At 40.4% G+C, this 25554-nt stretch overlaps 1 pseudogene; it reads left to right on the top strand.

Annotated features, from left to right (window-relative positions):
* The first annotated feature begins 4560 nt into the window (after window positions 1-4560).
* LOC123150434 (3-ketoacyl-CoA synthase 5-like) lies at window positions 4561-6456 on the top strand (annotated as a pseudogene).
* Window positions 6457-25554: the final 19098 nt, after the last annotated feature.

Raw genomic sequence — 25554 nt, 5'->3', positions numbered from 1 at the left:
GGAGAAAGAACAGATCATTAATGATATCATTAGAGATGAAACTGAAAAATGCCTATTATTTGCTTCCCCAAATCCTGAGATATCTTTACCTCACAATTTAGATACTAATGTTTATAAGGATAATGGAGTTTGTACTCCAGATAATGGCATTCTTGACACCAACACACCAGGGGGCACTGCTGGTGCTGTAGGTGGTTCTGGGAATGTAGTGAGAGGTGGACCTTTTAGTCTGACACACCCCTTCAAAATCCCATGATTGGAATTTTCTGGAATATTAGAGGTTTAGGACAAAAAGGAAAACTTCAGTGCCTGACTGATCTGGTGAATAAGTATAAACATGATTTTTTTAGGTTTTCAAGAAATTAAAAGAGAAACATTATCTGATTCCTTTCTTAACACATTAGCTGGGTTATACTGCCTATGAGTGTCATACACTCCCTGCAGTGGGCTCTGCTGGTGATATCCTTGTGGGTACTAAGTCTAATTGTTTTGAGGTCCTTGATGTAAGTCTTAAGAAATATTGCATTATTATTTCCTTGAAAAACAAGAATGATGGTTTTTGCTGGCACCTGATTGTAGTGTATGGTACAACTTATGTTGTAGATAAAGTTGACTTCATTGCTGAACTACATGATAGTATGGAAGGCTTGTGCTATCATGTCTTGTTTGGGGGAGATTTTAACCTGATTAGGGAGGCTAATGAAAAAACTTCTGGCAACATTAATAACTCCTGTGATTTTTTGTTTAACGATTGAATTAACAAATGGGGCTTAATGGAATACAAGCTGTCATACATGGTTTTTACCTGGAGTAATAATCAACATAACCCCATTTTTGCCACTATTGACAGAGTTTTCTCTGCTACTAGCTGGGACAGTCACTTCCCTCTCACAACCTTCTGTGCCCTGCCTAGGGTGGGGAGTGATAATGCTCCCATTTTGCTTGATTCTGGGGTGGGTGAATATAGCCCAACCAGTCCTTTTAAATTAGAGAAATGGTGGCTCGAACAGTCTGACTTTTAGGCCTTGGTTGAAAAAAATTGGGCCACACCTTCCCCTTTTACCACTGCTATTGAAACCTGGCAATTTAAAACTAAAGTATTTAGAAAACTTGTAAAAGGATGGAGCATCAACATTGAAGCGGCCATGAAGAAAAAAAATGAAAGAATTACTTCAGGAATTTGATATCTTATATATCTTCTCTGAACAGAATAGAGCTAGTGTTGAGGATATCCTTAGGATGAAACAGATCAGGGGAGAGCTCCATGAGATTTGGAAAAAAGAAGAAACTGCCATGTGGCAGAGATCTAGAGACAGGAAGATTAAAGAGGGGGATAGGAATACATCATATTTCCATGCTGTTGCTAACCAGGGTAGAAGAAAAAATCAGCTGTCTATCTTGGATGGCCCAGATGGACCTGTTTACTCCACCAAAGACATGCTGGAGTTGCAACTAATTTCTACAAAAACCTATTTGGGTTTGAACTTAAATCTAACATTCATTTAGATGACCAATTTTGGTCTGAAGAGGAACATGTGATAGAGGCTGAAAATACCATGCTAGAAAGGCCTTTTCAGAGGAGGAAATTAAAGAAGCCATCATGGGCTCTTATGCTAATGGAGCCCCTGGACCTGATGGTCTGTCCTTTTTATTTTACCAGCACTTTTGGGGGGTAATTAAATAGGATTTGATGGCGCTTGTGAGGGATTTTGAGAGTGGTTCTTTGGATATCCAGAGACTAAACTATTATATAGTCACTCTTATTCCCAAGGAGCCGGATGCCAAAAATATGAAAAAATTTATGCCCATTTGTTTGAGTAATTGTTCTGTGAATTTTTTTAGTAAAGCTATGACAAATAGGGTTTCCCCTGTGGGTCACAGGCTACTGTCCCCATGTCAATCCGCTTTTGTGAGAGGCAGATTCATACTAGTAAGTGTAGTTACTGCCCACGTGGCTATCCACGAAGTTCACAAATCTGGAGAGGCTGGGATTGTTCTCAAGTTAGACTATGAGAAAGCTTACGATCGCGTGAACTGGGTTTCCTTGTGGAGATGTTAACATCTAGGGGGTTTGGGCCTAAGTGGATTAGGTGGAACCTGTCCATTTTGCAACAAAGTTCCTTCTGTGTTAAGATTAATGATGTTTTAGGTCCTTATATATTGTGTGTGGGGGGGGGGGGGAGGGGGGGAGGATTGAAACAAGGAGATCCTAGCTCCCCCATGCTTTTCAATCTTGTGGTAGATGTGTTTTCTCGTATGTTGGTGAAAGCCATCAACAACAACATTATTTCTGGGATTGTTCCTTATATCATCCCATGTGGGCTTATATGCTTGCAATATGCCGACAACACAATATTATTTCTAGACCCTAAGGCTGAATATGTAAGAAACTTAAAATGGCTACTCGCATGTTTTGAAAACCTTTCTGGTTTGAAAATCAATTATGAAAAATGCGAAGTGGTGCCAGTAAATATGAATGAAGATGATGCTAAGTTGCTATCTCAAATTTTTTGCTGCAAATTGGGGGATTTCCCTCTTAAGTATCTGGGAGTGCCACTTCACTATCTCAAATTGAGGAGGGAAGATATCCAATATATTATTGACAAAATCATTAAGAGGATTTGTGGGTGGAAAGGGAGACTACTTAGCTATGTTTCAAAGTTAGGCTTGCTCAAGGCTTGCATTGCTAGTATTCCGATGTACCTAATGTCTGTGATTAAATTCCCTAAGTGGGCTATGAAAGCCATTATCTCTCAGATGGCACATTTCTTCTGGGGGGGGCGGACTCGGGAGATGAACACAAATACCATCTTGCTAACTGGGGGCTGATTTTTCTGAAAAAAGACTTTGGTGGCTTGGGGGTACCCAATTTAACATGGCTTTGTTGGCCTCTTGGGCTAAAAGATATTTCACGAATCAGGATAAAGACTGGGTGAGATTGCTAGATCATAAATATAGAACGAAAAAACCTAATTTGTTGTGGGCTAAACAGGGTGTGGGCTCACCTTTTTGGAAAGGGGTTACTTGGGCTTTTGAAGGCATAAGACCTTTTTTAGATGGAATTTGGGTAACGGTGATAAGATCATCTTCTGGGATGACACCTGGGTGGGGGATTCTTCCCTGAAAACTCAGTTTTGGGAGGTATATGAGATTTGTCAACAACAATAATGTGTAGTGTCCGAGGTGTGGGATGGTACCACCCTAAAGCTCACTTTTAGTAGATGTGTAGATGCTGAATTTATGAAATAATGGCACGATCTGATTCAGATCATCTCTACCAAAAACCTGACCGATGAGGAGGATCACCCTGTTTGGCTGTTGGAACCATCAGGTATCTACTCGGTCAAATCCTTTTACAACATGATTAACTGGGGTGGGGTCTATACCCCACTTTGGAAAAAAATCTGGAAAATTATTGTACCTAACAGATACTTGGTCTTTGTGTGGTTGGCTTTTAATAATAAAATTCTCACCAGAGACAACCTGAACAAGAGGAGGGTGGTGGAGAACTTAAACTGCTTATTTTGTAATGAGAATGAGTCAGTTCATCACCAGTTCTTTGAATGTGTGGTGGCCAAACAGATTTAGATTGATGTTGCTGATACTTTTGGTTTCAGTGTTCCTAAAAATATGACTGAGTTATCTTCTTTCTGGAATATGAACAACAAGAAAACTGTTATTAACATTGCTTGTGTTGCTGCCATTTGGGGCATTTGAACTATGCGTAATGATATCTGTTTTCAGGGCATACCGTGGACAAGCACTCGTGTGATCTTGGAGAGGATCAGTTCTTCTCTACACCAATGGAAGATTCTCTGCGGGGGCGATCAATCAGTGCTGCTACGATGCTGCCTCCAACTCCTGGACCGTCGAAGAGGCGAGCTGCTCAGGATCGCCTGGGTTGGGAACTGAGAGCGTGCGCAAAGAGGACACAGGGCGGAATCATGCTGAAAGCTCATTCGGGATGATCTCACGCGAGGAAGCTGATGGTCGTCCTACTCCCTGAGAAACATTTTGTATTGCTTGACTGATGGTTTTCGGTGTTTGCCCTGTGTGGCATTAGACTCTCGTTTCATGTTCTAGTTTTTCGGTCTAGCGCTTTGTGATGTAGGGTTGCGTTTCTATTCTCTGGTCTGCCACTTCAGGTAGACCCGATTGCTTGTAACAGTCTCCGTGACTTGCTTTTTCCTCGTTTTCTATGAAAGTGGGGTGGGGGGAAACCCCTTTTGATCAAAAAAAAATCAGCCGGTTTGGATGAAGTACGCGGACTGATGCGGGAGCGAATTTGTGGGTCAGTATTGGAGATGCCCTTATATAATAGAAAGATAAATTATCATTTTGTAAATAAAAAAATTGTAAGACGCGCGCGTTGCTCTCTATAAATGAGAGCACGGCGGCAGGGCACTGTGGCTGCCGTGAATGACGTCCGATGAGCAGCGTGGCTCCCCATAAATGAGAGCACCGCACAGCGGCACAAGTAGCTTACTCGGCAACGTGTGCGCCTTTACAGAACATAGACCTAGACGCACCCACTCTACACGGTTTCAGCGATTCAAAATTATGGCCTTGATACCTCATCCGAGGCATTTCGTGGCCATTGTTGACATTGTATTAGGCTGTCTCCGCGCCTGTCAACCCATCCACCTCGTCCTGGCCGGTCTCCTGGCCGCCGGCGCCGTGGCCACACAGCTGATGAAGCGCCGCCGTGCCGTATACCTCATCGACTATGCTTGCTTCCATGGTATTGGCAGCTGTCGTATGCCAAAAGCCACGTTCATCGAGCATATTCACCTCAACCCATTGTTCGATGACCACAGCGTCTCCTTCATGACGCGCATGCTCGAAAGCAGCGGCATCGGCGAGGAGACCAGACTGCCCCCGGCGACCTGTATATGCCGGCACAGAATAGCTTCCAGGAGGCCCGCGGCGAGGCGGAGCTGGTCGTCTTCTCGGCCATCGACGACCTATTCGCCAAGACGGTGGTCACCGCAGACGCCATCGACATACTAGTAGTAAACTGCAGCGTCTTCGCCCCAGTGCCGTCCATCAGCGACATGATCGTGAACAGATACAAGCTCCGTGATGACGTCCGCGCCGTAAACCTTTCCGGTATGGGATGCAGCGCCGGCGTGATCTCGGTGGGTCTCGCGGCCGGCCTGCTGCAAGCAACGGGCCACGGCGCGACGAAGCACGCTCTGGTCGTCTCCACGGAGATCATCACTTGTAACTTCTACACCGGCAAGGAGAGGCCCATGCAGCTCTCCAACGTCCTGTTCCGGGTCGGCGGCGCGGCCGTGCTGCTGTCCACATCGGAGGACAGGGCGCGGTTCCGCCTCGCGCACCTCGTCCGGACGAGCACCACGGGCACGCACGACAGCTCCTACTCGTGCGTCTTCCAGGAAGAGGACGGCGAGGGCATCTTAGGTGTCAACCTGTCCAAGGATCTCCTGGCCGTCGCCGGCAACGCTCTCAAGGCCAACATCACAGCCGTCGCGCCCCTCGTCCTCCCTCTCTCCGAGCAGCTGCTCTTCGCCATGTCCTTTGTGGCCAGAAAGCTGGGGCTGACCGTGAAGCCGCACGTCCCCGGCTTCCGCAAGGCGTTCGATCACTTCTGCGTGCACTGCGGCGGACGCGCGGTTATTGACAAGGTGCAGAGCAGCCTCGGGCTGTCGGACGAGCAAGTGGAGGCGTCGCGCATGACGCTTCACCGGTTCGGGAACACGTCGAGCAGCACGGTGTGGTACGAGCTGGCGTACATCGAAGCCAAGGGCCGGATGCGGAAGAACGATAAGGTATGGATGATCGCGTTTGGATCTGGGTTCAAGTGCAACAGTGCCGTCTGGGAGTGCATCCGACCAGCGGACCAGCCGGACAGAGCATGGGCCGGGTGCATACATCGATACCCGGCTACGAATTACCACTCCAGTATATAAACCAGAACTACACTCCCCTCGAAAAAGAAAGGAAGAACACTACACAGAATAACGTCGGCAGCTGGAACAATATGCTTCGTATGGGGCCATAGGGACCATCATATCCTTTGTTATACAACTGTTTCATACTGTAAAAGCTTGTTAAAACAATCGTGTAATTACAAGTTGCAGAGACTCCCATCCAGATTTATTATTATCGTCCATTTGCTATGATAAATATATGTGAAACCATACTTTGTGTGGTAATTAAATATTTTATCTTGTTATTAAAATAGACAGCTAAGGCATGTTTCACTGTGTTTCATATATGTGAGGATTTGAAGGTTAAGATTTTTAATGGCAAGACCATTTTGTTCAGTTCTTTTCTTCAACCATGTCGCTCGTTGATAGGCGACTCGGGCAATCCTTAAAAGGTCACCGCTCCAGCCGTCTCCTCTCTTCTCCCCACCCTGCTGCCGTCATCAAGGTTAACTTTTCGCACGGGAAGCGCTCCCTAAAAGCACATTGTGGTGGCCTTGGGTGATGAAGCATAGGCGGTGGAACATTGATGCTGTGGCGGCAGCCTCTCAATACTCTAAAAGTTCTCGCCGAGATTTGGCGCCGTTGTCATCACCAGCCTCTGCCACAGTGACTGCTGGCCACATATGCATGAGCTAAGGCTGCAGAGAATGTTCAGGTCGCCATGTTCTACGATAGTTCCGTGTATGCAATCATGGATTTTTCGGCATGCTGATATAATTATTGAATTTAATTAATTATTTGCATATTTCAGTTTACTATTTTATTAAATGGTGAACAAGTACACCCCTTCTCTATTTCGGTGTTCTACACCTAGGCTTTTCCCCAAACCATGCCTCTAGCCTTCATGATATATTTGGGAGCTACCCAAATTATTTCATGATTTTATCCTTCCGGTATCAGCTACTCATAGTGCAAACTCAATTTATTCAATAAAATGGGGATATTTTCACAAAAAAAATATAAAGTGATCTTCAAATGACTTGAATTATTTTGGCTGGCCTCATTATAGTCCACACAGGCTACATTCAAATTTCACATCAATCAGAGTTTGCTTGATGCCCAAACGATTAAAAAAATTGAGCAACCCCAAACAATTAAATTGAAAGGCTATAGTCGGTTAATTAATAACGTTTTTTATTTCAAAAGAGTACTAAATAGGCCAGCCCTTTTTGCTGCACCTAACTTAACAAAACCCAATAACCCGCCTACCAACACCTATGAGTAGACGGGTTGTATCCCGTTGCGATTTAGTTATTCATCGCTCAAGTGAGTATAATAGCAGTAAGGGTAGTATAGTTACGCCTTGCCTGAAGGCACCGTATAGACAGCCCTTTTCTAGTTTTGGCCCGTGATTTTTTATAGTATTCTACGACTTTATTAATTTTAGAATATTGATATAACTTGCATAAATCAAATAAATTCCACTGTAGCTTAGATTTAAATATTTAGATACGAAATTTAATCAGAAAAATGTGAAGAACCCAAATCTGGACATATTCTTGAAATTTCGTGAAAAGTCGTTTGATCTGGAAAACTTTACTCTTACGAGCCCCTTTTCTGAAAATGAAATAAAGCATGCTTCCTTCGCCATGAAACCTAATTGGGCTCCTCGCACTGATGATCTTCCAATATAATTTTCCAGTACTGATGGGAGGTGGTTAGAATATATCTAATGAAATTGTTTATTCATCTCCACTAGGAGAAACTTTTCGCACGGGAAGCGCAACCTAAAAGTACATTGTGGTGGACTTGGGTATTGAGGCATACACGATGAAACATCGATGCTGGGGCGGCGGCCCCTCAGTACTCTAGGAGTTCTCACCGAATATTGGCGGTGACTGCTGATCACATATGCATTAGTTAAAGCTGCAGACAACGTTCGGCTCCCGATGTTCTATGACAGTTCTGTGTATGCAATCGTGCATTATTCTGCATGGTGATATATGCACTGAATTAAATTAATTATTTGCATATTTTAGTTTAGTATTTTATTAAATGGCGAACAAGTACACACATAGGCTTTTCCCCAAACCTTGCCTCTGGACTTCATGATATATTTGGGAGCTACCCAAATTATTTCATGATTTTATCCTTCCGATAACAGCTACTCATAGTGCAAACTCAATTTATTTAATAAATGCGGATATTTTCAAAATAGATGTAAAGTGATCTTCAAATGACTTGAACTACTTTGTGTGGCCTCATTATAGTCTAGACATGCTACATTCTAATTGCATGTCAGTCGGAGTTTGTTTGATGCCCAAACGAGTAAAAAAATTAGCAACCCTAGACGATTACATATGAATGTGCTATAGTTAGTTAAATAATAAAGTTTTATATGAAAAAGTGTACTAAACATCCCTTTTCGTGTCACCTAACTTAACATAACCCAATAACCCACCTACCCACACCTATGGGTAGATGGGCTGTATCCCATGGGAGATTTAGTTATTCCTCGCTCAGGAGAGTAAAATAACAGTGAGGGCAGTATACATATGGCTTGCTCAAAGGCACAGTATAGCCAGCCTTTTTCTAGTTTTGGCCCATAAATTTTTACATTATTCTCCGCCTTTATTAATTTCAGAATATTGATAAAACTTGCATAAATCAAAAAAATTCCACAGTAGCTCAGATGTAAATATTTTAAATAGGAAATTTAGTCAGAAAAATGTGAAGAACACAAATCTGGACATATTCTTGAAATTTGGTGAAAAGTTGTTTGATCTGGAAAAATTTACTCTTACTAGCCCCTTTTTCGAAAATGAAGTAAAGCATGCGTTGTTCTCAATGAAACCTAATTGGGCTGCTGGCGCTGATAATATTCCAATATAATTTTTCCACTACTGTTGGGATGTGGTTAGAATATATGTAATGAGATTGTTTATTCATTTCCACTAGGAGAAACTTGATGTACCCCCAAAAAAATGAGAAACTTGATGTACAATGCTTGAACTACGAGATCATGAATATGTTACCAAACATCTCCGATGCAAACAAGATACGACAATTTAGACATGTATGCCTTGTAAGATAAATTTACAAACTAATTACTAAGGTCTTAACTGTTCGAGTTGAGACTTTCGTTGCATTCCATTCAATAGAAATCAAAATGGTTTTATTAAAATCAATATATTATGGATTGTATTATGTCTTTACATGAAATTTATTTTTCCATCATTTGTATGGTAATGAAAAAATTGCTATTATGGTTAAGCTCGATTTCGAGAAAGCATACAAGAAGGTAAACTTGGAGTTTCTGCTAGATTGCCATACAATTAGTGGCTTTGACAAAAAATTGGTGGAGTCGATTGGAAAGATTTCTTTTGGAGGAACACCTTCGGTGCTAAACTAAAGAAAATGACTGGCACTATTTTCAGAGCTCGAAGGGAGTGCGCCAAGGAGACCCCTTGTCCTCTTACATTTTAGACATAATTGTTGATTATTTGAGATATTGACAAAACAATCTGACGCTGCAGCAGAATCCGAGTCAAACAACAAGTCCAAATGTGTTGCACCACCTCCACTTGAGCCCATGAGCCTTGTACGACCTAGGGTTAGTTTTAGGCTGCCTTGGGACGTCCTCCCACCTCCTTGGCCGCCACCCCTTGCTCCTATATAAGTAGATCCATCTAGTAGCTTTTTCCTTGGGAGTTGTTTAGTTAAAAGTTAGCCATTGCAACTTCGTGTACTTTGTTTGTGTCCAACGACAAGACCAAGACCGCTTACGGATCCCCACCATTATCAATACTTCATATATATCCGCAATATTCAGATTGCTTTATCATATTCTTGCTCGTTCTTCGATTGCGTGTAGGAATAGACCTTCGTGGTTAGGCTGACCATGCTTCCGGCATTGTCAGTAACCTCAGTAGATTGGTTTAGCGATTGCTAAGGCGCAACGTCATGCATGTTTGTAGTCGGATCGTCAAAGTCGTCTCCACCAAATCGATAGTTATCATCTCATCGAAAGATCGGGACACCCTCGCCTCTATCAAGTGGTATCAGTTTTCAGGTTGCTCGGTAAGAATTTTCAGTTTTTCCTAGATTAGATTTATTTTCTTACCTATTGTCCAAGAAAAAGCCACAAAAAAGTTAGATCTATTCATCCTTTGTCCAAGCCAGTCTGAGCCTTTGCAATTTTCTTTTCATTGCTTGCAAGTTGAATTATCGGTTGCATCATCGTGTCGAGTTGCTGGTCTTAGTGTCTAGTTCTTTTAGAGTTTCGAGTTCTGTTCACATTAGTCACGCCGCCGCTGCATCGTTATCCCTTCCGCTGTCCACCACCCATCCATCAATTTCCTCCATGTTCTACCCACCGTTCATTGTCATAATCATAGTTGAGATTGTTCCCATCTTCGCTTGATCCAATCTACATCTTATCTAGTTTGTTTTGGAAAGAGGGAGAGAGAAAAAAAGACAGGAAAAAACGAGAGAAAAAAAAGTAAAAAAAGTCAGAGAAAAAAAAAGAAAGAAAAAGAAAAAAAGTGTGAGGAAAAACAAAAGAGGAGAAAAAAACAAAATTCGGATCTATCTAGACTCAATCTCGTAGTTGAATTTGGATTGGAATCTGTTTTGTGCACTGTTCAGTAAAATAGGCATAACTTCCTCATACGAAGTCCGTTTTGGCTCCGCAAGTACTCAAATGAAAGCTAGCGGTGAGCCGCATCTAAATAGTTGCAGAAGCTTGTTTAATATTTGGCACCTCAAAATCGGCTTCGAAATAGGTCTTTTTACCCTCTGAAGTTCACGAACACAGCTTATTCTAGTTTTTCAGGCCAATTTTAGAATTTTTTGACTCCTTATATCAACTCGGAATTGAGTGATTCATTTTGCGTTTGAAAGCTTGAGTCAATACCATTCTTGAAAAAATTGTCAAAAAATTGGCACAAACTTTTCCAGAGGAAAGTTGGAGAGAAAGTTATTGATATATCCTGCTTGGCTGTTGTTTCACATCATTATCTTTACGGCTATTGTGATCTTCACTTATATTTTGTTGTCCAGAGCTACTTCATATCCTTTATTGATGCTAGTTGTGCTATGGCCTGACCTCATTAGTGTTCTAGGCCCGCGTCTCTAGCCCGGTCTAGCCTAGGACCAGCACAGTAACGTCGTTGAGCGTTTATTCAACATTGCATCTTTAAATTGATTATTGCTAATCTTTTGTTACCATATATAGCTAACCCAGCTCCACATATTTCTACACCATGTATACGTATGTTTCCCTGGCAATCGCTTTACTCAATCTTCAGAGTTATTTGACACCGCCGGTTGTCGATCACCACCTGCTGCATGGTAAGAATTTGTAAGATATTGACATTTGCTATACTGTGAGCGTTTTACCACCACTTCCAAGTAGTTCATAGGAACATTTTTTTGGATTCTGTTTCTTGTTTCTACTAATCATGACAAGATCCAGAGTCAATTCATGGGCTTTGTCGATCATGGGAGGCGTGCCACCATCTTTGCAAATACCACAACCGTCCACTACTAGGGAAAAGCCTAGCAGCAGCGCGGGTTTTGGGCCTATTAGCAGCGCGGGGGCCGGCGCTACTAATAAGGCGCTATAGCTAACGTATAGCAGTAGCGCGGGCGCACCCGCGCTACTACTACGTCCGTTAGTAGTAGCGAAACCCGCGCTAGTACTAACCCGCGGAATTATTTTTTCGTACTTTTTTGCCTGAATTTTCAAATTTCTGAATTATTTTAACCTCTAATCTCTAATGACCCTCATCGCTGCTCAATTTAATCTCTAATCAACCCTCACTATTCCAAATCATCTAACTTCCCGGACGGTCACCCATCCTCTCACTACTCCAGCCTGAGCACGCTTAACTTCCGGGTTCTATTCTCCCTCGATTCCAAGTCTGCACTTGTTGTTTTCCTCACAATAGTAAAATGTCAATCCTATTAACCCTCGGGAGTTTAGCTTGAGCATGAAGTCACACATTTCGCTGTTTGAGTTTAAAACTATTGTTCTAAACCACAATAATTATTTAGTAACACTAATATTTCTTGAATAAGGAGTTTGACCACATTTTAACCAAAGTTTGACCACAGTTTGACCAGATTTGACCAAAATTCCAAAAAAACTGAAATAATTATTTAGTAACACTAATATTCTTGAATAATTATTTAGTAACACTAATACGTCTTGAATAAGTAGTTTGACCATAGTTTGACCAGATTTGACTAAAATTAAAAAAAAACTGAAATTTGAGCATAACTTTTTTCCTTTTAGAATTTGAGGATTCTAAAAATTTGCAAACAGCCATAGGCAGTATCCATCGTATGCGGATTTTCGTGCTGAACATTTTGATATATTATATGTTTTTTTCTCACATCGTATGCAAAAGTTATAGCCGTTTTACATTTTCCCTACACTTTTTGCAAAACATGTCCAAATTTAAGTTTTTAAATTTTCCTAACTAGTAGATGTAAGAACATAACTACATCTCGAAGGATTTTAATTTTTGAACATTTTAACATATTATACGTTTTTTTCTAACATCGTATGCAAAAGTTATAGCCGTTTTACATTTTCCCTACACTTTTTGCAAAACATGTCCAAATTTAAGTTTTTAAATTTTCCTAACTAGTAGATGTAGTAACATAACTACATCTCGAAGGATTTTAATTTTTGAAGTTTTTATCATTTCCTTTTGCTTTTTACAAAACCGAAAAGGGATCCAGGGGGGGGGGGGGGTAGAGTTTCAAAATGGGACCTTTAGTAGTAGCGAGGGATTTTACCCCTCGCTACTACTATGGCATGGCCCAGGGGCACGGTAGAGACCGCTTAGTAGTAGCAAGGGGTAAAAACCAGCGCTACTGCTATCAACTTAGTAGTAGCGAGGGTTAAAAACCCGCGGTACTACTATGGCATGTCCCGGGGGCACGGTAGAGACCGCTTAGTAGTAGCGAGGGTTAAAAACCAGCGCTACTAATATCAACTTAGTAGTAGCGAGGTTTAAAAACCCGCGCTGCTGCTACTTAGCAGCAGCGCCTGACTTTAAAGCGCGTTGCTGGTAAGATTCTGTGTATAGGCTTTTCCCTAGTAGTGGTCACAAGAGGTGCACAAACATCCAAATGCACATGACCAGGTTAATGTATCTATACCACCATTCAATGGCCGTTTTCGACCTACTTTATATATTGAATGGGAGTTCAACATAAGAAATATATTTGCTTCCCATAATTTTGATGAACACAAAAAGGTAAAGGTTGCGGTTGGTTCTTTCACTGGTTATTCTTTGGTTTGGTGGAGTGAATATTGTGGGTTACACCCTGATTATATACCTACTACTTGGGATGATTTGAAACTTGCCATGCGACATACTTTCGTTCCCGCTTATTATACTCATGACATGATTAAGAAGTTGCAACATTTAAAACAAGGTAGTAACAATGTAACAAAATATTATGATGATTTACAAACTACCTTGTTGCATTCCTCTTTAGAAGAAAGTGAATATGATTTTATGGATAGATTTTGGGGAGGATTAAACCATGATATTCAAGAGATATTAATTCATGAAGAGTGTTATCTTATGGACCATTTGTTTTGTCTTGCTTGCAAAGCTGAACAGGAAATAAAATGACGTGTTGCCCACGAGGAGAAGAAGCGCACGGTGCACATTCCAAGACTTGATATGATTGTTCCTTCAACTATTAGGCATACTATGACAACCACATCCGTTGTTGTGAGGACTACATCACCTCCACCATGTGACACATCGCAATGGAAAAGAACCAATGTTTAATCATTTTGCTATGACCTCTAATCTTGGTGATAATTCTGTGTCCAATGACTTATTGCATGTTTGCATATTTAAGCATGTTGTCGCATGTAAATTTGATGCAAGTAAGATTTATTCACCAATGTTGGGTGATTTAATGATGAATATTGTCAATCTTTTGATATGAATAAGAGCTTCACTTATATGTGCAAACTGAGTTGCAATATTTTCATGCCTTCTACTTGTGATAATTTTTCGGCTTTAGATTTTATGAACTATGAAAGTTACTCATGTATAAATGTGTCATATGTGCAAAAATCAAGGGAAGTAAAAATGGATGACATAAACATACACAACATGTACACCTTGTCTCTTTTGTTAGCCACATTTCAGATTAAGCAACGCCGAAGACGGCTTTGTTTTCAAGAAGGGGAGGATGATGAGGACATGACTACCTTGGATACGACCAAAAATATTGCGTACATGCATATTTGTCAGGTGATTTCTAGTGCAAACTATTCAATAATCTATTTATGTTATCCAGAACAAAAATACTTCACACACTTTTGTGTTTTGTCTAATTGCAGGTGTGTGAGACATTTGTAGAATCCACATATGAAGATAAGGGAAAAGGAGAAGTTTAGGTTCTGTTCAAAAAGTCCTCTCATGTCACTTTTGGGCCAAGAGAAGATAGAGTCCAAGTCTCTCACATTCTGCATTCAGATTCGGACTGCACAAACATACCTGACTCAAAACATCAACAACTTTTTCATACGGACTCCGAATTGGGTTTTTGTTGGAAAGTAGATTTCGTGCTCTTACCAACCCAATTGGAATCACCTTCAAATTCGTCCGGAGCATTGAGATATCGACAAAACAATCTGACGCTGCAGCAGAATTCGAGTCAAACAACAAGTCCAAAGGTGTTGCACCACCTCCACTTGGGCCCATGAGCCTTGTACGACCTAGGGTTAGTTTTAGGCTGCCTTGGGACGTCCTCCCACGTCCTTGGCCGCCACCCATTGCTCCTATATAAGTAGATCCATCTATTAGCTTTTTCCTTGGGATATGTTTAGTTAAAAGTTAGCCATTGCAACTTTGTGTACTTCGTTTGTGCCCAACGACCAGACCAAGACCGCTTACGGATCCCCACCATTATCAGTATTTCATATATATCCACAATATTCAGATTGCTTTATCATATTCTTGCTCGTTCTTCGATTGCTTGTAGGAATAGACCTTCGTGGTTAGGCTGACCGTGCTTCCGGCATTGTTAGTAGCATGAGTAGATTGTTTTAGCGATTGCTAAGGCGCAACGTCGTGCACGTTTGTAGTCGGATCGTCAAAGTCGTCTCCACCAAATCGATAATTATCATCTCATCGAAAGATCGGGACACCCTCGCCTCTATCAAGTGGTATCAGTTTTCAGGTTGCTCGGTGAGAATTTCTAGTTTTTCCTAGATTAGATTTATTTTCTTACATATTGTCCAAGAAAAAGCCACAAAAAAGTTAGATCTATTCATCCTTTGTCCAAGCCAGTCTGAGCCTTTGCAATTTTCTTTTCATTTCTTGCATAGTTGAATTATCGGTTGCATCGTCGTGTCGAGTTGCTGGTCTTAGTGTCTAGTTCGTTTAGAGTTTCGAGTTCTGTTCACATTAGTCATGTCGCCCCTGCATCGTTATCCCTTCCGCTGTCCACCACCCATCCATCAATTTCCTCCACGTTCTACCCACCGTTCATTGTCTACATCTTCGCTTGATTCCATCTTTGCTTGATCCAATCTACATCTTATCTAGTTTGTTTTGGAAAGAGGGAGAGAAAAAAAAGACAGAAAAAAAAAGAGAAAAAAAAGTTATAAAAAGTCATCGAAAAAAAGGAAAGAAAAAAGTGTGAGGAAAAAAAAGAGAGGAGAAAAAACAAAATTCGTATCTATCTAGACTCAATCTCGTAGTTGAATTCGGATTGGAATCTGTTTTGTGCACTGTTCAGTAAAATAGGCATAACTTCCTCACACGAAGTCCGTTTTCGCTCCGCAAGTACTCAAATGAAATGTAGCGGCGAACCGCATCTAAATAGTTGCAGAAGCTTGTTCAATATTTGGCACCTCAAAATCGGCTTCTAAATAGGTCTTTTTGCCCTCCGAAGTTCACAAACACAGCTTATTCCAGTTTTTCAGGCCAATTTAAGACATTTTTGACTCCTCATATCAACTCGGAATTGAGTGATTCCTTTTGCGTTTGAAAGCTTGAGTCAATACCATTCTTGAAAAAATTATCAAAAAAATTGGCACAAACTTTTCCAGAGGAAAGTTGGAAAGAAAGTTGTTGATATATCCTGCTTGGCTGTTGTTTCACATCATTATCTTTACGGCTATTGTGATCTTCACTTATATTTTGCTGTCTAGAGCTACTTCATATCCTTTATTGATGCTAGTTGTGCTATGGCCTGACCTCATTAGTGTTCTTGGCTCGCGTCTCTAGCCCGGTCTAGCCTAGGACCAGCACAGTAACGTCATTGAGCGTTTATTCAACATTGCATATTTATATTGATTATTGCTAATCTTTTGCTACCATATATAGCCAACCCAGCTCCACATATTTCTACACCATGTATACGCATGTTTCCCTGGCAATCGCTTTACTCAATTTTTAGAGTTATTTGACACCGCCGGGTGCCGATCACCACCTGCTGCATGGTAAGAACTTGTAAGATATTGACATTTGCTATACTGTGAGCGTTTTACCACCACTTCCAAGTAGTTCATAGGAACATTTTTTTGGATTCTGTTTCTTGTTTCTACTAATCATGACAAGATCCAGAGTCAATTCATGGGCTTTGTCGATCATGGGAGGCGTGCCACCATCTTTGCAAATACCACAACCGTCCACTACTAGGGAAAAGCCTAGCAGCAGCGCGGGTTTTGGGCCTATTAGCAGCGCGGGGGCCGGCGCTACTAATAAGGCGCTACAGCTAACGTATAGCAGTAGCGCGGGCGCACCCGCGCTACTACTACGTCCGTTAGTAGTAGCGAAACCCGCGCTAGTACTAACCCGCGGAATTATTTTTTCGTACTTTTTTGCCTGAATTTTCAAATTTCTGAATTATTTTAACCTCTAATCTCTAATGACCCTCATCGCTGCTCAATTTAATCTCTAATCAACCCTCACTATTCCAAATCATCTAACTTCCCGGACGGTCACCCATCCTCTCACTACTCCAGCCTGAGCACGCTTAACTTCCGGGTTCTATTCTCCCTCGATTCCAAGTCTGCACTTGTTGTTTTCCTCACAATAGTAAAATGTCAATCCTATTAACCCTCGGGAGTTTAGCTTGAGCATGAAGTCACACATTTCGCTGTTTGAGTTTAAAACTATTGTTCTAAACCACAATAATTATTTAGTAACACTAATATTTCTTGAATAAGGAGTTTGACCACAGTTTGACCAGATTTGACCAAAATTCCAAAAAACTGAAATAATTATTTAGTAACACTAATATTCTTGAATAATTATTTAGTAACACTAATACGTCTTGAATAAGTAGTTTGACCATAGTTTGACCAGATTTGACTAAAATTAAAAAAAAAACTGAAATTTGAGCATAACTTTTTTCCTTTTAGAATTTGAGGATTCTAAAAATTTGCAAACAGCCATAGGCAGTATCCATCGTATGCGGATTTTCGTGCTGAACATTTTGATATATTATATGTTTTTTTCTCACATCGTATGCAAAAGTTATAGCCGTTTTACATTTTCCCTACACTTTTTGCAAAACATGTCCAAATATAAGTTTTTAAATTTTCCTAACTAGTAGATGTAAGAACATAACTACATCTCGAAGGATTTTAATTTTTGAACATTTTAACATATTATACGTTTTTTCTAACATCGTATGCAAAAGTTATAGCCGTTTTACATTTTCCCTACACTTTTTGCAAAACATGTCCAAATTTAAGTTTTTAAATTTTCCTAACTAGTAGATGTAGTAACATAACTACATCTCGAAGGATTTTAATTTTTGAAGTTTTTATCATTTCCTTTTGCTTTTTACAAAACCGAAAAGGGATCCACGGGGGGGGGGGGGGGGGTAGAGTTTCAAAATGGGACCTTTAGTAGTAGCGAGGGATTTTACCCCTCGCTACTACTATGGCATGGCCCAGGGGCACGGTAGAGACCGCTTAGTAGTAGCAAGGGGTAAAAACCAGCGCTACTGCTATCAACTTAGTAGTAGCGAGGGTTAAAAACCCGCGCTACTACTATGGCATGTCCCGGGGGCACGGTAGAGACCGCTTAGTAGTAGCGAGGGTTAAAAACCAGCGCTACTAATATCAACTTAGTAGTAGCGAGGTTTAAAAACCCGCGCTGCTGCTACTTAGCAGCAGCGCCTGACTTTAAAGCGCGTTGCTGGTAAGATTCTGTGTATAGGCTTTTCCCTAGTAGTGGTCACAAGAGGTGCACAAACATCCAAATGCACATGACCAGGTTAATGTATCTATACCACCATTTAATGGCCGTTTTCGACCTACTTTATATATTGAATGGGAGTTCAACATAAAAAATATATTTGCTTCCCATAATTTTGATGAACACAAAAAGGTAAAGGTTGCGGTTGGTTCTTTCACTGGTTATTCTTTGGTTTGGTGGAGTGAATATTGTGGGTTACACCCTGATTATATACCTACTACTTGGGATGATTTGAAACTTGCCATGCGACATACTTTCGTTCCCGCTTATTATACTCATGACATGATTAAGAAGTTGCAACATTTAAAACAAGGTAGTAACAATGTAACAAAATATTATGATGATTTACAAACTACCTTGTTGCATTCCTCTTTAGAAGAAAGTGAATATGATTTTATGGATAGATTTTGGGGAGGATTAAACCATGATATTCAAGAGATATTAATTCATGAAGAGTGTTATCTTATGGACCATTTGTTTTGTCTTGCTTGCAAAGCTGAACAGGAAATAAAATGACGTGTTGCCCACGAGGAGAAGAAGCGCACGGTGCACATTCCAAGACTTGATATGATTGTTCCTTCAACTATTAGGCATACTATGACAACCACATCCGTTGTTGTGAGGACTACATCACCTCCACCATGTGACACATCGCAATGGAAAAGAACCAATGTTTAATCATTTTGCTATGACCTCTAATCTTGGTGATAATTCTGTGTCCAATGACTTATTGCATGTTTGCATATTTAAGCATGTTGTCGCATGTAAATTTGATGCAAGTAAGATTTATTCACCAATGTTGGGGTGATTTAATGATGAATATTGTCAATCTTTTGATATGAATAAGAGCTTCACTTATATGTGCAAACTGAGTTGCAATATTTTCATGCCTTCTACTTGTGATAATTTTTCGGCTTTAGATTTTATGAACTATGAAAGTTACTCATGTATAAATGTGTCATATGTGCAAAAATCAAGGGAAGTAAAAATGGATGACATAAACATACACAACATGTACACCTTGTCTCTTTTGTTAGCCACATTTCAGATTAAGCAACGCCAAAGACGGCTTTGTTTTCAAGAAGGGGAGGATGATGAGGACATGACTACCTTGGATACGACCAAAAATATTGCGTACATGCATATTTGTCAGGTGATTTCTAGTGCAAACTATTCAATAATCTATTTATGTTATCCAGAACAAAAATACTTCACACACTTTTGTGTTTTGTCTAATTGCAGGTGTGTGAGACATTTGTAGAATCCACATATGAAGATAAGGGAAAAGGAGAAGTTTAGGTTCTGTTCAAAAAGTCCTCTCATGTCACTTTTGGGCCAAGAGAAGATAGAGTCCAAGTCTCTCACATTCTGCATTCAGATTCGGACTGCACAAACATACCTGACTCAAAACATCAACAACTTTTTCATACGGACTCCGAATTGGGTTTTTGTTGGAAAGTAGATTTCGTGCTCTTACCAACCCAATTGGAATCACCTTCAAATTCGTCCGGAGCATTGAGATATCGACAAAACAATCTGACGCTGCAGCAGAATTCGAGTCAAACAACAAGTCCAAAGGTGTTGCACCACCTCCACTTGGGCCCATGAGCCTTGTACGACCTAGGGTTAGTTTTAGGCTGCCTTGGGACGTCCTCCCACGTCCTTGGCCGCCACCCATTGCTCCTATATAAGTAGATCCATCTATTAGCTTTTTCCTTGGGATATGTTTAGTTAAAAGTTAGCCATTGCAACTTTGTGTACTTCGTTTGTGCCCAACGACCAGACCAAGACCGCTTACGGATCCCCACCATTATCAGTATTTCATATATATCCACAATATTCAGATTGCTTTATCATATTCTTGCTCGTTCTTCGATTGCTTGTAGGAATAGACCTTCGTGGTTAGGCTGACCGTGCTTCCGGCATTGTTAGTAGCATGAGTAGATTGTTTTAGCGATTGCTAAGGCGCAACGTCGTGCACGTTTGTAGTCGGATCGTCAAAGTCGTCTCCACCAAATCGATAATTATCATCTCATCGAAAGATCGGGACACCCTCGCCTCTATCAAGTGGTATCAGTTTTCAGGTTGCTCGGTGAGAATTTCTAGTTTTTCCTAGATTAGATTTATTTTCTTACATATTGTCCAAGAAAAAGCCACAAAAAAGTTAGATCTATTCATCCTTTGTCCAAGCCAGTCTGAGCCTTTGCAATTTTCTTTTCATTTCTTGCATAGTTGAATTATCGGTTGCATCGTCGTGTCGAGTTGCTGGTCTTAGTGTCTAGTTCGTTTAGAGTTTCGAGTTCTGTTCACATTAGTCATGTCGCCCCTGCATCGTTATCCCTTCCGCTGTCCACCACCCATCCATCAATTTCCTCCACGTTCTACCCACCGTTCATTGTCTACATCTTCGCTTGATTCCATCTTTGCTTGATCCAATCTACATCTTATCTAGTTTGTTTTGGAAAGAGGGAGAGAAAAAAAAGACAGAAAAAAAAGAGAAAAAAAGTTATAAAAAGTCATCGAAAAAAAGGAAAGAAAAAAGTGTGAGGAAAAAAAAGAGAGGAGAAAAAACAAAATTCGTATCTATCTAGACTCAATCTCGTAGTTGAATTCGGATTGGAATCTGTTTTGTGCACTGTTCAGTAAAATAGGCATAACTTCCTCACACGAAGTCCGTTTTAGCTCCGCAAGTACTCAAATGAAATGTAGCGGCGAACCGCATCTAAATAGTTGCAGAAGCTTGTTCAATATTTGGCACCTCAAAATCGGCTTCTAAATAGGTCTTTTTGCCCTCCGAAGTTCACAAACACAGCTTATTCCAGTTTTTCAGGCCAATTTAAGACATTTTTGACTCCTCATATCAACTCGGAATTGAGTGATTCCTTTTGCGTTTGAAAGCTTGAGTCAATACCATTCTTGAAAAAATTATCAAAAAAATTGGCACAAACTTTTCCAGAGGAAAGTTGGAAAGAAAGTTGTTGATATATCCTGCTTGGTTGTTGTTTCACATCATTATCTTTACGGCTATTGTGATCTTCACTTATATTTTGCTGTCTAGAGCTACTTCATATCCTTTATTGATGCTAGTTGTGCTATGGCCTGACCTCATTAGTGTTCTTGGCTCGCGTCTCTAGCCCGGTCTAGCCTAGGACCAGCACAGTAACGTCATTGAGCGTTTATTCAACATTGCATATTTATATTGATTATTGCTAATCTTTTGCTACCATATATAGCCAACCCAGCTCCACATATTTCTACACCATGTATACGCATGTTTCCCTGGCAATCGCTTTACTCAATTTTTAGAGTTATTTGACACCGCCGGGTGCCGATCACCACCTGCTGCATGGTAAGAACTTGTAAGATATTGACATTTGCTATACTGTGAGCGTTTTACCACCACTTCCAAGTAGTTCATAGGAACATTTTTTTGGATTCTGTTTCTTGTTTCTACTAATCATGACAAGATCCAGAGTCAATTCATGGGCTTTGTCGATCATGGGAGGCGTGCCACCATCTTTGCAAATACCACAACCGTCCACTACTAGGGAAAAGCCTAGCAGCAGCGCGGGTTTTGGGCCTATTAGCAGCGCGGGGGCCGGCGCTACTAATAAGGCGCTACAGCTAACGTATAGCAGTAGCGCGGGCGCACCCGCGCTACTACTACGTCCGTTAGTAGTAGCGAAACCCGCGCTAGTACTAACCCGCGGAATTATTTTTTCGTACTTTTTTGCCTGAATTTTCAAATTTCTGAATTATTTTAACCTCTAATCTCTAATGACCCTCATCGCTGCTCAATTTAATCTCTAATCAACCCTCACTATTCCAAATCATCTAACTTCCCGGACGGTCACCCATCCTCTCACTACTCCAGCCTGAGCACGCTTAACTTCCGGGTTCTATTCTCCCTCGATTCCAAGTCTGCACTTGTTGTTTTCCTCACAATAGTAAAATGTCAATCCTATTAACCCTCGGGAGTTTAGCTTGAGCATGAAGTCACACATTTCGCTGTTTGAGTTTAAAACTATTGTTCTAAACCACAATAATTATTTAGTAACACTAATATTTCTTGAATAAGGAGTTTGACCACATTTTAACCAAAGTTTGACCACAGTTTGACCAGATTTGACCAAAATTCCAAAAAACTGAAATAATTATTTAGTAACACTAATATTCTTGAATAATTATTTAGTAACACTAATACGTCTTGAATAAGTAGTTTGACCATAGTTTGACCAGATTTGACTAAAATTCAAAAAAAACTGAAATTTGAGCATAACTTTTTTCCTTTTAGAATTTAAGGATTCTAAAAATTTGCAAACAGCCATAGGCAGTATCCATCGTATGCGGATTTTCGTGCTGAACATTTTGATATATTATATGTTTTTTTCTCACATCGTATGCAAAAGTTATAGCCGTTTTACATTTTCCCTACACTTTTTGCAAAACATGTCCAAATTTAAGTTTTTAAATTTTCCTAACTAGTAGATGTAAGAACATAACTACATCTCGAAGGATTTTAATTTTTGAACATTTTAACATATTATACGTTTTTTTCTAACATCGTATGCAAAAGTTATAGCCGTTTTACATTTTCCCTACACTTTTTGCAAAACATGTCCAAATTTAAGTTTTTAAATTTTCCTAACTAGTAGATGTAGTAACATAACTACATCTCGAAGGATTTTAATTTTTGAAGTTTTTATCATTTCCTTTTGCTTTTTACAAAACCGAAAAGGGATCCACGGGGGGGGGGGGAGGGTAGAGTTTCAAAATGGGACCTTTAGTAGTAGCGAGGGATTTTACCCCTCGCTACTACTATGGCATGGCCCAGGGGCACGGTAGAGACCGCTTAGTAGTAGCAAGGGGTAAAAACCAGCGCTACTGCTATCAACTTAGTAGTAGTGAGGGTTAAAAACCCGCGCTACTACTATGGCATGTCCCGGGGGCACGGTAGAGACCGCTTAGTAGTAGCGAGGGTTAAAAACCAGCGCTACTAATATCAACTTAGTAGTAGCGAGGTTTAAAAACCCGCGCTGCTGCTACTTAGCAGCAGCGCCTGACTTTAAAGCGCGTTGCTGGTAAGATTCTGTGTATAGGCTTTTCCCTAGTAGTGGTCACAAGAGGTGCACAAACATCCAAATGCACATGACCAGGTTAATGTATCTATACCACCATTTAATGGCCGTTTTCGACCTACTTTATATATTGAATGGGAGTTCAACATAAAAAATATATTTGCTTCCCATAATTTTGATGAACACAAAAAGGTAAAGGTTGCGGTTGGTTCTTTCACTGGTTATTCTTTGGTTTGGTGGAGTGAATATTGTGGGTTACACCCTGATTATATACCTACTACTTGGGATGATTTGAAACTTGCCATGCGACATACTTTCGTTCCCGCTTATTATACTCATGACATGATTAAGAAGTTGCAACATTTAAAACAAGGTAGTAACAATGTAACAAAATATTATGATGATTTACAAACTACCTTGTTGCATTCCTCTTTAGAAGAAAGTGAATATGATTTTATGGATAGATTTTGGGGAGGATTAAACCATGATATTCAAGAGATATTAATTCATGAAGAGTGTTATCTTATGGACCATTTGTTTTGTCTTGCTTGCAAAGCTGAACAGGAAATAAAATGACGTGTTGCCCACGAGGAGAAGAAGCGCACGGTGCACATTCCAAGACTTGATATGATTGTTCCTTCAACTATTAGGCATACTATGACAACCACATCCGTTGTTGTGAGGACTACATCACCTCCACCATGTGACACACCGCAATGGAAAAGAACCAATGTTTAATCATTTTGCTATGACCTCTAATCTTGGTGATAATTCTGTGTCCAATGACTTATTGCATGTTTGCTTATTTAAGCATGTTGTCGCATGTAAATTTGATGCAAGTAAGATTTATTCACCAATGTTGGGGTGATTTAATGATGAATATTGTCAATCTTTTGATATGAATAAGAGCTTCACTTATATGTGCAAACTGAGTTGCAATATTTTCATGCCTTCTACTTGTGATAATTTTTCGGCTTTAGATTTTATGAACTATGAAAGTTACTCATGTATAAATGTGTCATATGTGCAAAAATCAAGGGAAGTAAAAATGGATGACATAAACATACACAACATGTACACCTTGTCTCTTTTGTTAGCCACATTTCAGATTAAGCAACGCCGAAGACGGCTTTGTTTTCAAGAAGGGGAGGATGATGAGGACATGACTACCTTGGATACGACCAAAAATATTGCGTACATGCATATTTGTCAGGTGATTTCTAGTGCAAACTATTCAATAATCTATTTATGTTATCCAGAACAAAAATACTTCACACACTTTTGTGTTTTGTCTAATTGCAGGTGTGTGAGACATTTGTAGAATCCACATATGAAGATAAGGGAAAAGGAGAAGTTTAGGTTCTGTTCAAAAAGTCCTCTCATGTCACTTTTGGGCCAAGAGAAGATAGAGTCCAAGTCTCTCACATTCTGCATTCAGATTCGGACTGCACAAACATACCTGACTCAAAACATCAACAACTTTTTCATACGGACTCCGAATTGGGTTTTTGTTGGAAAGTAGATTTCGTGCTCTTACCAACCCAATTGGAATCACCTTCAAATTCGTCCGGAGCATTGAGATATCGACAAAACAATCTGACGCTGCAGCAGAATTCGAGTCAAACAACAAGTCCAAAGGTGTTGCACCACCTCCACTTGGGCCCATGAGCCTTGTACGACCTAGGGTTAGTTTTAGGCTGCCTTGGGACGTCCTCCCACGTCCTTGGCCGCCACCCATTGCTCCTATATAAGTAGATCCATCTATTAGCTTTTTCCTTGGGATATGTTTAGTTAAAAGTTAGCCATTGCAACTTTGTGTACTTCGTTTGTGCCCAACGACCAGACCAAGACCGCTTACGGATCCCCACCATTATCAGTATTTCATATATATCCACAATATTCAGATTGCTTTATCATATTCTTGCTCGTTCTTCGATTGCTTGTAGGAATAGACCTTCGTGGTTAGGTTGACCGTGCTTCCGGCATTGTTAGTAGCATGAGTAGATTGTTTTAGCGATTGCTAAGGCGCAACGTCGTGCACGTTTGTAGTCGGATCGTCAAAGTCGTCTCCACCAAATCGATAATTATCATCTCATCGAAAGAGCGGGACACCCTCGCCTCTATCAAGTGGTATCAGTTTTCAGGTTGCTCGGTGAGAATTTCTAGTTTTTCCTAGATTAGATTTATTTTCTTACATATTGTCCAAGAAAAAGCCACAAAAAAGTTAGATCTATTCATCCTTTGTCCAAGCCAGTCTGAGCCTTTGCAATTTTCTTTTCATTTCTTGCATAGTTGAATTATCGGTTGCATCGTCGTGTCGAGTTG

This window comes from Triticum aestivum, chromosome 7A, assembly GCF_018294505.1.
Source record: "Triticum aestivum cultivar Chinese Spring chromosome 7A, IWGSC CS RefSeq v2.1, whole genome shotgun sequence".
In the NCBI taxonomy this organism is placed as follows: Eukaryota; Viridiplantae; Streptophyta; class Magnoliopsida; order Poales; family Poaceae; genus Triticum; species Triticum aestivum.
This window is presented reverse-complemented; position numbering and strand designations above follow the sequence as displayed.